The sequence below is a fragment of the Callithrix jacchus genome, chromosome 10, assembly GCF_049354715.1.
Source record: "Callithrix jacchus isolate 240 chromosome 10, calJac240_pri, whole genome shotgun sequence".
Lineage (NCBI taxonomy): Eukaryota > Metazoa > Chordata > Mammalia > Primates > Cebidae > Callithrix > Callithrix jacchus.
Genome location: NC_133511.1, coordinates 86,654,032 through 86,666,813, shown reverse-complemented (window position 1 = coordinate 86,666,813; position 12,782 = coordinate 86,654,032). Strand labels below are relative to the sequence as shown.

Here is a 12,782-nt window from a genome sequence, read left to right as displayed (position 1 = left end):
GATGTTCATACAGAGTAAATGACTTGCCTAATACTATTCAGTAAATGGTGAATTCTAAATGCAAATCCAGGTGTAAACGTATGCCATGCCATACTGGCTTAAAACTCTCAATTAATTCTGCTATTAAAAAGTCTAATACTTAGAACAGATGCAATGGCTCATGCCTGTAATCCCAGAACTTTAAGAGGCCAAGGAGGGAGGATGGCTTGAGCCCAGGAGTTCAAGACCAGCCTGGGTAAAATAGCAAGAACTTCATCTCTACAAAAAACAAAAAAAGTTAGCTGGGCATGGTGGTGTGTGCCTGTAGTCCAAGCTACTTGGGAGGCTGAAGGAGGAGGATCTCATGAGCCTGGGAGATTGAGGCTGCAGTGAGCTATGATTACATCACTGCACTGCAGCCTGGGCAACAGAGTGAGACCCTGTCTCAAAAAAAAAGTCAAATATTCAGCCAATGGGTTACACAAACTGCATCAGACAGAGAAAGATCATTACACTAGAGCCAGAAAATTCCTGTTTGTATCGTATCTTTACTTTCATGTTTTGTGACCTTGGGCAAGTTACTAAACCTCTCTGGGTCCTTGATTTCTTCATCCGTAAACCTTTAATAACAACATCTACCACACAGGATCCATTAGCACAAAACAGATCATCTACTCTGTAAAAGTACTTTGTAAAGTCTAAAATGCTTTTCACAAACAAAACATTATTCATGTTTTTAGGTGAGATCAATGCCTTTATCTTTATAGAATAATCTAAAAGATATTTTAGTTTGAAATATTTTCAGACAAAATACTAAAAACCTCACTGAAGTAACTTGGCTAAACTGGTTAGAACGCAGTACTTAGTGTTAGCTTCACAATTTCTATAAAAGAGAAAAGGCCACAATCTGATAGGAAAGAGAGGGGAGCATTAACCTCTGAAATCACACCCCAGATGGTGCCATTGAGGGTACAGCAAGGCCATAGTCATTGGTTCCATCTTTTTCAGGGGTTCAGAGCAAAATGTCTTGCTCTTAGTGTTCAATTATACCCTAGGCTAGTTGCCTCCAAAATATTTGCTGATGCTCACAAGTGAGTGACAATTTAGTACAAACCCATATTATTATTCACCTAGATGAAGATTTAGGTGTTAGGTTCCAGTGCTAATAAATCAAAAGCCTGCTGCCAAAATAAAACAGACATTGGTAACCAGGACTCTCAGGGTTGAAAAAGACATTGAAGGTCTTCTGATCCAACATCTATCTGCTACTTATTACGTTAATATATAAGAATCCAACAGCCGTTTGTCATTCAGTGAGCATGTGTGACACCCTCATGTAACTAACAATTTAAAGCTTCCCAGAGCGAATGAATGTCTCTCCAAAGGCCTGATGATTGGCGATTCCCAAACAACCCATATGAAATATATCAGGGTCTGGGAGTTGTGGTAAGGAACATAGGAAATATTTTGCTCCCTCTCCATGAAATCTTTGTACAGCATAGACTACACATGGGCACACACACCTCAAACACTGGCATATCCACATTCAAGTAGGGATTAGTATTCTTGACTTTCTGACTTTTTCAGGACATTAAAAACCACCAAAGTTTCCTTGGCAATTCCCAAAGTTTGCTAGGCAATAGGATAGCCTCATAAGCTGTTCAAAAATACCAATCTATAGGACCCTCACAAAATCAGACTTACAGGTGCCACCCCATATGGCTCATGTCTGTAATCCTAGCACTTTCAGAAGCCAAGGTGGGCAGGCAGATCACTTGAGCCCAGGAATTCTAGACCAGCCTGAGCAACACACCATCTCTACAAAAAATATAAAACACCATCTCTACAAAAAATATAAAAATTAGCTAGGTGCAGTGGCATGTACCGGTGGTCCCAGCTACCCAGGAGACTGAGGTGGAAGCAGTAGAATCACCTGAGCCCAGGGAGGCTGAGGTTACAGTGAGCCTAGATTACACCACTGCACTCCAGCCTGGGCAACAGAGTAAATCCATGTCTCAAAAATTAAAAAAATCTCTGATAGAGGCCTCATTTGGCATTATCTGCCCTTGAGCAGCAGAGTCAGGCTTAACTGGACGCTCCTGCCCCAGCCACAGGGTGTAGCTCCACTATAGCCAAGCAAGCCTATGATGGAAGTAGTTGGGCCTTTTCTTACAGCATCTCCAAGTCAAAGTGAGAAGCACAGGAAGAGTATATTCCTCTACAGTACCATTTCTAGAGGTTTTTCTGCATTAATAAAAAAACAAATGAGAAAGCAGTACAAAGGAAAGAAAAATTTCTTCAGCATCCCACCACTTTGCAAAGCATTATTAAAAAATGAAGGAGTTCTCCTGACTATGCCAATTAATAATAGGTAAATGGATGATGGATGAATAGACAAATTAGATAGATTAGACACACAGATAGATACGTAGATAGATAACATATAGGCAGGCACTTGAAAATTTATTTTGACAAGAATAGTATTATCTCTCTGTCATCCTAGAGCCTGCATTATAGGGCAGATGAACAGCAACAAACAAATAAATAACTTTATAATCTAATGTTAACTAATGGTAAATGCTATGAAGAAATAAAATTAAGGTGAGGTGAATATTCTCCATTTGTCCCAGCCAGATACAGTCTCCAACCCTCTTTGCCTGGCTTTGGGCCACAGGAGACCGATCTGTATCAACAAGTTCTTCTGCTTTTGGATCCACTTGGTTTTGGTCAAAGGGAAGAACTAGCAGGAGGGCAGGAAGGGATTGAGGCTGGAGTACTAATTAATTGATACGTTAAGGGCATAGCACAGTATTAGCTGAATAACGGTCGCTACTCCTATGACAAACAAAAACAAAAAGTGAAGAAGGTCCCTAACTACCAAGCGGTACTTTAATTTTTTTCCTCTTTCTTTCAGCTGCTGTCTACAAACTTCTCAATATAAATGTGCCAATGCAAACTTGATTGTTTTTTAATAATGTTTACAGAGAGGACAACTTGTGTGCCTTGACTTCTGCTTTGTAGCAAGTACACTGAATTATTCATTTAGTTTAGGGCTCTTTCTTTTACAAAATAATCATCAGCTTCTTGAAAGAAATTTTTATTTTTTCAGGCTATCAGTCCTGTCAGACTTTAGAAGTTCACAATCACAGAAGAAGAGCAAAATAATTTAGATAAAATTTCCCGTTCTGAAGGAAGACTTTTGTTATATAATGTGAGGCATTCAATAGTAACTGCCAGCTGTTTAATCAAAAAGTTATTGTTCATTGTGGAGAAAAAAAAAATGGAGTTTGGAAAACAATGGGCTACAAGCTTAGAAAGTGTCTGACGAAGTTCCAAATCCTTTTCAAATTCCAACTCATCATTTAAACTATAATGGCCATTTCTGGTAAGGCATTTCATGGATGACAATAAGAAAATCCCTGAGACGAATGAGATCTCCTATCATCACTTTACTTATCCCATATCTTGGTGGCCCCTTCATGTTCAGGTTACAGGATATAAATTAAAGATAGTTTCCAGAGATGTTTTAAATAGCCTATTATTAAGGATACACATGTGACTCCTTTAATTTCAAAGACCAAATGAACAATAAAATAAAAATTTAAAAGATGAGAGAATTAGAAGAAGGAAAAAAAATTGCATAGTAGTAAGAGAAAGTTTTGAAGACAGCTAAGGAGAAAAGAATAAACCCAAGAGTTAGAGGCCTCTATCCTAAATTCTGGATTTAAACACTAAATTTGGGATGTAGCCTTAGACAAATCATTTCCTCTTCCTGGATTATTCCCTTACCTCTTATATAAAGAAAATGATGCCTACCCTACTTTCTTATTTATGTTGAGGCTCAATGAGGCAATGAACAGTAATTGCTTTGAAAATGTCACCAATACAAATGTAAGGTGGCATAACTGAAATGATATTGAGTCACTTGAATGCATGCTGATTTTCCACATCCTTCCATTGATACATCTATATCCCTTTCCTTATGTTCATTCCATGAGATAATCCAGAAACCTTTTAATAACTTCACCTTCTTTGCTCAAGGCATTCAACTTGATTTCTGTTAGTGACAACCAGAGCATCCTAATTAACACAAAAGTATGCAGGAAGATATGCTGTAAGTCAAGCAATTCTAACTCAAATGAAGCACTATGATAAGTCTTGGCATGACCACTCACCAGTACATACAAAGATAATAATTTTGCTCTTCTCACAATACCTGGTACCTACCTCACTTACACCCTGGGATGTAATCAGCATTTATTTTATAAGATTTGTGAACAACTGAAAAGCAGAAACCAGCTCTTATTTGCCTTGGCATTGCCAGTACCTAAAGCAGTTCCCGGCACAAAGTAGATGCTCAAAATTAGTAGTTTTCATTTCACTTACTTTTGCACTTATGCATTCAAATTATATCCATCTGATCCGTTCCCGTACACAGCCATCTCCCTACAATGTATAATGATGATCGAATGGCTGAACTGGCTCAGTTCTCTCTGCCTCTTAGATAGATTAATTGTCCATCAGCATTTTCAACACTAGGATGATGGAAAGGTTGAAATGCAAATTTTCATTTGAAAGAGGATGTTTGGAATACTTGAAGAATTACTCAAGTAAATGTCATACTACATTTCCATGCATAAATGAAAATTTGTATGCACATTCCCCTAGTCTCTTTAACCCCCCTCATCCCTTTATATAGATCTCATAAACAGTGCTCTCGCTCAGTAACATGTAATTGACTGGGTATTACTGGGCACTTAATACACTCAAGAAACACCACTTAAGTAAATGAATAAATGAATGAACTATTTGATGAAATCTAAGGCCTTACGAGCCTCTCCGCTTCACTTTACAGAGACTGAATTATTGAATTATTTGCAATTCCCGGAAGTTTCATATACTATTTTGCTTCCATCTGCTGGAGCATTGGTTCCAAACACCTTCCTAGCACTTCACTGGCTACATAATACACTGACAGTTAACTCAGCTGTCAAACTGGGAAGTGTTTCCCACTCTGTCTTTCCTTGAGTTTTCTTGAAAATGCTACTTTTACCTTGTTTTGTACATTGCTGTCAAAATGTCTGATGTTAACTTGAACTTTTTTCTTTCGTGAGGTCCTTTTGCCTTAAGATCATGAAATTTCTTCTCTTTTATACAAAATTTAATACTTTCACTAGGCTATATCTCAAAATTTATTTTATAGATCAATTTTCCCAGATGTATAATGGATCTGTCCAATATGTATATTTGGGTTTTCTTTTATTTTCTTGCATTGCAATTGTTAATAGCTTTATTGAAATATAATTCTTTCATTTACTCATTCATATAATTCACATACAATTCATCCATTTAAGCTATATATTTCTATGTTTTCGATATATAACTTAAATATTTTAAATTGTGATAAAATCTTTATAACAAAATATTACCATTTAACCATTTTTAACTGTATAATTCAGTGACATGAATTATATTCACAATGTTATACAACTATAACCACTATTTATTTCCCTAATTTTTTATCATCGCAAACAGAAGCTCTGTAACCATTAAGCAATAACTCTCTATTCACCCTCTCCCCGGCCCTTGATAACCTCTAATCTACTTTCTGTCTCTATGAATGTTCCTAGAATAGATATTTCATATAAGTGAAATCACATAATATTTATTCTTTGTGTCTGGCTTATTTCAGTTAGCATAATGTTTTCAAGGCTTATACATGTTGTAAAATGTATCAGACTTTCATTATTTTTTATAGTTAGATAACATTCCATTGTATGTACATATCCCCATTTTGTTTATTCATTCATGGATAGATACTTGGTAGGCACAATAATATAACTACCTCATATGGTTCTTGATTCTACCTTTTGTTATTATAAATAATGCTGCAATGAATATTGGCATGCAAGTATCTGTTGAAGCCTATGCTTTCCATTTCTTTTGGGTCATACCAGGGAATAGTAGTGCTGGGTCATATGATAATTTATGCTTAGATTTCTGAGGAACTACCAAACTGTTTTTCATAGTAGCTGTACCATTTTACATTTCCACTGGCAATACACAAGGGATCTAATTTTTCCACATCATTATCAACAATTGTTATCTTCCTCTTTTTAAAAAAAAATTATAGACATCCTAGTGGGTATGAAGTGGTATCTCACTGTAATTTTGGTTATCATTTTCTTAATGACTAAGGATGTTAAACATCTTTTTATGTACTCACTGGCCATTTGTATATCATTTTTGGAGAAATGTCTATGCAAGTCCTTTGCCCATTTTTGAACTGGGTTTTAATTGAGTTGTGTGAGTTCTTTACATATTCTGGATATTAATCTCTTATCAGATATACAACTTGCAAATATTTTCTCCCACTTTGTGGGACATCTTTTTACTTTCATGAATAATGTCCTTTAATGCATAAAATATTTAATTTTGATGAAGTCTAATTTATTTTTTTATTTTATTGCCTGTGATTTTGGTGTTATATCTAAAAAGTTATTACCAAATTCAGTGTCATGAAGACTTTTATGTTTTCTTTGAAGAGTTTTATAGTTTTGGCACTTATGTTGATCCATTTTAATTCTTGTACATGGTGTAATGTAAAGCTGCAATTTCATCCATTTGCAAATGGATATCCAGTTTCCCACCATTATTTCTTGAAAAGACTGCCTTTTTCCCATTGAACAACATTGACATCCTTCTTGAAAATCCATTGACCCTATATTTGAAGGTTGTTTCAGGGTACTCTATTCTGTTCTGTTGGTCTACATGTCTATCCTTATGCCAATATCATAGTAATTGTTATAGCTGTGTAGTACATTTTAAAATTGGCAAGTGTGAGTTTTTCAAATTTATTCCTCTTTTTCAAGATTGTTTTGGCTATCTTGCATTAAAATTTTAAATATTAGTTCGGTTATATCATTTTGTGTTTTCAGGGACTTCAATTATATGTATATTGGATAATCTTTATCTATCTTCTTTGTTGATTATCTTTTTTCTGATTCTTTTTACTTCTTTATTTTCATTCTCTTAATTATTTTAAATGTCCTCTATAATTCTTTCAGTTGAACATATTCTCCTATGGGAATTTTATGATTTTTTCATTCCTAAAATTATTTTGTCTTGTTAAAAAATTCTTTTCTGTATTCAATTCACATTTTACATTTTACTATTTTATAAACACTCTTCCTCTGAGTTTCTTAAATTTTGATTAAAGATGGGTTTTCTTATCTCTACAGGTTTGTTAAATGATGTTTTATTCAGACTGATAATATTTCATCGCAGTTGTTTTCTATTTTGGGTTTTATTTTTTAAAGATTTACATCAGCTGAAATATTTTCTCATTTTATTTTTATAATAGTTTTGTATATATGTTCTTCTCTTTTATGTTAATTTGATTAAGTTTCATTTTCAAGTGCATTAAAGTTTATGGTATTGTCTGCCTCCAGTTACGCTGAAAATGTAGGTATGTATACTTTTATTTGTTATCCTTGTTGATCTATAAGTGTTTTGGAAATAATGTGGAGTGATTTAGATGTAGGTGAATGGCATTTTCATAGAACAATCTGGACATGAGGGAAACTTCACCTTATCATCCTTCATGATACTCCGAGCGAGGTTAACAGCAGCACTTCTGTTTTCTTATTGTATTCTTATCACACTATGGGTAGCACTTACTACACTGATATAGAAATTATTTATTTACCTACATCCTGGACTCCTTAAAAACTTGGCACTATTCACAATAGCAAAGACATGGAGTCAACTCAAATGCCCATCAACGATAGACTGGATAAAGATAACGTGATGCATATACACCATGGAATACTATGCAGCCATAAAAAGGAATGAGAACATGTCCTTTGCAGGAACATGTATGCAGCTGGAAGCTGTTTCTTCAGCAAACGAATGCAGAAACAAAACACCAAAGACCACATATTCTCATTTATAAGTGCTAATTTTCCTGAGGAAATCATCTAGAAACAATGCCAAGGATGGCAGACTCAAAGGACACACAGGGTGTCCCTCCTAGATGTCACTTCTGAGCTACTGACTCATCCCAGGCACAGCTTTATCTAAAGTTCTTAAGTAAACATTATATATCCTTATAGTTTCAGACACTGTTATTTGCAACCAGGAGTGCCCTATTTGATCTAAATGCACTGTCACATTTGATTTTCACAATCGCTTGAGGGAGGCACTTTATTCTCATCTTACAATTAAGACTTAGAAAAGTTAAGTAACTCGCCAAGGGTAGTACATCTAGTGGCAGAGGCAGATATGAAATTCAGTTCTGTCAGACACAAAAGTTCATGCTCTTAACCACTAAACTACACTGTCTCTCATTGTGCTCACCTGATGTCTGACTCTGGCCAGCACTAGCTCGATTTCAACCACACAAAGTAAGATTTAGCATTATGCCCCTGCTCAGAGCACCTGACCCTCATCACATACCCAATCCAATCTTGTTAGTCCCATCTCGGTGCAGGTTAATTGCCATGGTCTCACCTAGCTACGCAGCTGAGATAGGACATGCTGATCCAAGGACAGGGGCTCTTGGCTTCCTGCCCTGTTTCTACAGTCACTGCTGTGTGTGACAGGCAAGAAAGATGTATTATAGCCCAAAGCAGGAGGCTAGAAGCTTGCAGGTGAGCACTGCTCCACACACCACCAAAGGACAAAGCGGCCCCTAGGCCACCCTGCAAGAAACAAAGCAGTCCTCATTCCTCCTGAACATGTTCCTGCTGCAGAGCAACAATGGATCAGGCTGCTATTCTGTTAAATGAAAATGCAAGTTGAAGAATAATATATATGCTATCTCATTATTGGGGGAAAATACATGTTTGTGTATGCAAAGAAAATCTGGAGAATAGAAATAAAACTTAATAATAACCACTTCTGTGCAATAGGATTAAGGGCAGGGCAATGGGTATTGTATAGCTTTAACTACTTTGCACCTTACATGATTTTTAAAAATTAAAGAAAAACACATTCATTGATCTTCACACTAAGACTACACCAATATAGTTTGGGACTCATGAAACGCTGCCCAAAGAGCTTAAGTCTAATGAGCTTGAATGAGGCCTTTATTGTGAGCTTCAAATTTTATGAAACAGACCCACAGAATTTAAAGATGAGATATGTCCTGTGCAAGCAAAACACAAGTACCCAACTGTATTCATTCTCCAGCAGGGGGCACACATCCCTTCACCCCACCTGTGATCAGTTTATGTTCGTAGCCTAGCTGTAAATTACGTGCTCCTCACTCCTTCACACCTGCCAGAGCTCCTGCTAACACAGACCACATGTAAATTCAACTTGAGAGCAAGGCACGGTTCACCTTGTGCTGTGAATCAGACCAGGAAATCACTGAAAGCCATATATAAATTAATTGCCTTCCTGAAAAAGAGAACAAAAGTTCAAAGCAAAAAAAAATGCTAGGATTGCTTCACCTTTCCTTGTGCCTGCTGTTCATAAAGCACACTGAAAAGTACAGCACACATCCATATGCAGGTTCTCATTTGAACCTCATGATAATCCTGTACACATAGGCTGGGTAGAAATGATGCCTACACAGATGAGGAAACTGAGGCAAAGAAATAAGAATTCAATAATGAAGCCATTGAGAATGCTACAATCAGTGACCACAAGCTAGGAATCCAGACCCCTAGAGAAGCTTTGCCATTTATTCATTCATTCATGTATTTGAAAATATTAACTGATTATCTATTAGGTGGCAGCTCTATGTTCAGCATTGGGTAAAAAAAAATGCTGAGCTCATAGAGTGCTTATGGCCCATAGAAAAGGCAGATATCAATCAAATGATCAAAAATTACTGTGTTGAGGAGCAAACACTATTTTATGGTAAAAGTGTAAAACACAAGAGGCCCCTTTTTTTTAGCCTGAAAATTAAGGATGTGTAGGAGTGAACCTGACATCCTAGAAACAGCATGCGCAGAGAGGTTCTGTGGCTTAAGTGAATATGACACCGCTAAAGAACTAAAAGAACTTGAAATCAGAAAAAGGCAAACACTGATCCAAGAAGAAACTACAGAAGAAAACATGGATGAGACTGTACACAATTTTTGTAAGCTCTATTAAGGACTGCAACCTTTATCCTAAAGCTTATCAGAAGCAATTAAACAAGCTTAATTGTGTGTTGGAGTAAGTAGGGAATATGATGATCAGGTTTGCAGTGTTAAGTCGTTATATAAAATTGCCATCCATGAAAATTTCTCAGGATTCAATGTGTTCGCCTACCTCCTGTGCTCTCTTATTAGTTCCTGCAGGCTCTAGTACATATCTAATTAGGTGCCAATAAAAGAAGCAATAATGTCTAATGCCCTCCTAAATGGGGGTCTCCTATTGCCGAACCCTTGATTTCACCACCAGTAGTTTTTAATGAGACCTTCAATTACAAAGTCCTCTTAAAGAATACAGAGAATTTGTCACCTTGAAGTAGCGAATATCAGAATTTATATTGGAGCAGTGTAAAACCACATACGTAACACTGGAGACTAGTGTAACGTCTATTCCACATTTGAAGAAATGGTCAAATGGCTCATTTGCACTCAGTCGTGATTTAAGATTATGTCCTTGGCCATTACACATCAGCACCAAGACACACGCAAGGCATACAAATCTTACAAGGACAATGAGCCATATCTCTGCGGTATTGAAGTCATGAACCTATCAATACTTCAAATTCCAGGAAGGAGGGAGTCTTTGAATCTAAAAACGATACACATAAGCCTTCTAGCGTCTGAAGACCAACTGGTCAGCTACTTGGAATTTATAACAAGGTGAATTTTGGCCCAACAGGGAAGTGGCCTTGTGAGGCAGCCAGCACCCCCAGTCTGAGAAAGTGATACATAAAACTTAGGCTGTGTGTTTTTTATTCAGTTTATAAGTTGGATGCCTTGTACTTCTTCCATGATAAGCTAGAAGTATTCTCTCACCACACAAAGAGGAGGCAGAGAATAAGAAAATCTAAGCCCAGGGTGCTAGCCCAGAGAAAGCTATTGTGGCTTTCTCTCTTTCACTCTCTCAAGTGGCTACAGATGGAGCAAGGGGTGGAGGGGGTGGTAAAGAGTAAGTTCCCTGAAAAAAGGAATAAAGAAGGACCCCTGGGTGCTGGCTCTAATCTGCCACTGACTTATGTCGTACCCCTGAACAAGTTACTTCTTGTCTTAGTGTCATGCAATAACACAAAATATTGGGTTCCAGCTCATGCTGAGGTTTGAGGGGAGTGGGTGGATGGGTGGCAAATGGCTGAAAGAACATAGGGGTGGGTGGGGAGGGGGAGCCATAGGCAGGTGCAATATGGTTTTATTCATCAGCTCTCTCATCAGTAGCTCTCTCACACTGTTTGCCTTGATCTCAGCTACCTGCTTCGGCCCTGTGACTTCTACCATTCCCTCACTTGCAGCTGCATTCCCTGGCCTGCAAGGCTGGCTCTCCCTTACGGGTCAACAGCTTCCCTCTCTCCGTCTGGGCGCATGGCCATATGTACAGCTTCAGCAGGGCAGTTATACCTTTTACAAACAATAGTGGCTCTGAGCCAGGTGATCAGCCTTCCCATGTTGTAGCTACATAGCTGTGATTATATAACAAGTGCAGTTATGCACCTGTGCTCCAAACTCACTGAGTCACTCTGGCACAGATGTCTGCCTTGGCCTATTCTTGACCAAAGCACATCCATGTAACTTGCACTCCACCCCTTCGGCTGAGGGAAACATAGGCTTTGGATATACAGGTTATACACATAAGCTTTGGGTACATAGGTTCCATATACACACTCAAGCTTTATACATAAGTTTTGGGAACATAGGTTTGATATACAGGCTTGGCACACAGGTCTTACATTCCACCCTCTAGGCTGAAGTTTTCTTAGTGGAGACCTGTTCATATAGGGCAGCACCCTGAACCTAAAGGTCACAGCAACAATATAGGGAGTAACAACCAATTGCTAGTATCCCCACTATACTACTTATAATTATTAAGGCCCAACATAGGGTAGGGCCCAGAGATGCCCACCACCTCTGTAGGGGATCATCAGTAAGGTGCTCAATTGCCTTAATCCCTCATGGTGCCCCTTCAAAACTGCCACATTACATCTCAACCAATTGTCTGTGGAACCCCAAGTCTAGTGATGCCCAGTTCTTCACAGAAGCTAGATGTACATGCCAGGGCAAGCTGTCCACAGTTGCTGTTGGAAAGGTGGTGCAGATCCAGCAGTTGGAGACATTGGTCACCTCAGTGTAGGTGTGGGCCTAGTCCACAATGCTGTTGGAGCATGTCAACCAACAGTCAAAATGACGAAGCAGGCACAGGTACTAACAGGGGCAAATCACGTTTCTCAGGCAAAATACAGGCTAATATTTCACCTCTGGATAACAAGGCAGCTGCCAAGGGTTTCTGCCCTAAGCAATGGTACCACACCCTATCAGTTCCCCATGGCTCTTTTTGGTCCTGTACCTGTTCCAGAGTCACAGGGGAGCTTATAATAGGCCACATAGACAGTACATATGTTCCCCAGAGGAGGATCCCTTCCCTAGCCATTCCCCTATGAATGGTTAATTATGGAGGCCACACATTAAATACCCAAGGAGTGACATGTAAGTTATACTGCAGGCCCTCCCCACCCCCAGGAGGCTACAATAGCCAAGCATCTGCAAAGTGGGGCTTGGAGAGTTTATGGCTAACACTAGGTTTTCTGTTCCCTCTACCTTCAGGAGTGCTGGGGCACGCAACAATAGATTATCATTTGTCCTCATACCTGGTTGAAGAAGGTCATCCTT

General features: G+C 38.2%; 1 protein-coding gene across 6 annotated transcripts in view; it reads right to left on the bottom strand.

The window, feature by feature from the left end:
• The window catches only part of NELL1 (neural EGFL like 1), a 936,371-nt gene that overhangs the window by 728,443 nt on the left and 195,146 nt on the right, over positions 1 to 12,782 (bottom strand). The gene's annotated exons all lie outside the window — the stretch shown is intronic.